Source organism: Pristiophorus japonicus, unplaced genomic scaffold, assembly GCF_044704955.1.
Source record: "Pristiophorus japonicus isolate sPriJap1 unplaced genomic scaffold, sPriJap1.hap1 HAP1_SCAFFOLD_912, whole genome shotgun sequence".
Taxonomy (NCBI): Eukaryota; Metazoa; Chordata; class Chondrichthyes; family Pristiophoridae; genus Pristiophorus; species Pristiophorus japonicus.
The window spans coordinates 147,863-148,319 of record NW_027254838.1 but is presented as its reverse complement, the minus strand read 5'-3'; positions in this window follow the sequence as shown (position 1 = coordinate 148,319).

Genomic DNA, 457 nt, shown 5'->3' with positions numbered 1-457 from the left:
CACTCCCTCAGTACTGCCCCTCCGACAGTGCGGCGCTCCCTCAGTACTGCCCCTCCGACAGTACGGCACTCCCTCAGTACTGCCCCTCCGACAGTACGGCACTCCCTCAGTACTTCCCCTCCGACAGTGCGGCTCTCCCTCAGTACTGCCCCTCCGACAGTACGGCACTCCCTCGGTACTGCCCCTCCGACAGCGCAGTACGGCACTCCCTCAGTACTGCCCCTCCGACAGTGCGGCACTCCCTCAGCACTGCCCCTCCAACAGTACGGCACTCCCTCAGTACTGCCCCTCCGACAGTACGGCACTCCTCAGTACTGCCCCTCCAACAGTGCTGCACTCCCTCAGTACTGCCCCCTCGACAGCGCGGCACTCCCTCAGTACTGCCCCTCCGACAGTACGGCACTCCCTCAGTACTGCCCCTCCGACAGTACGGCACTCCCTCAGTACTGCCCCTCCG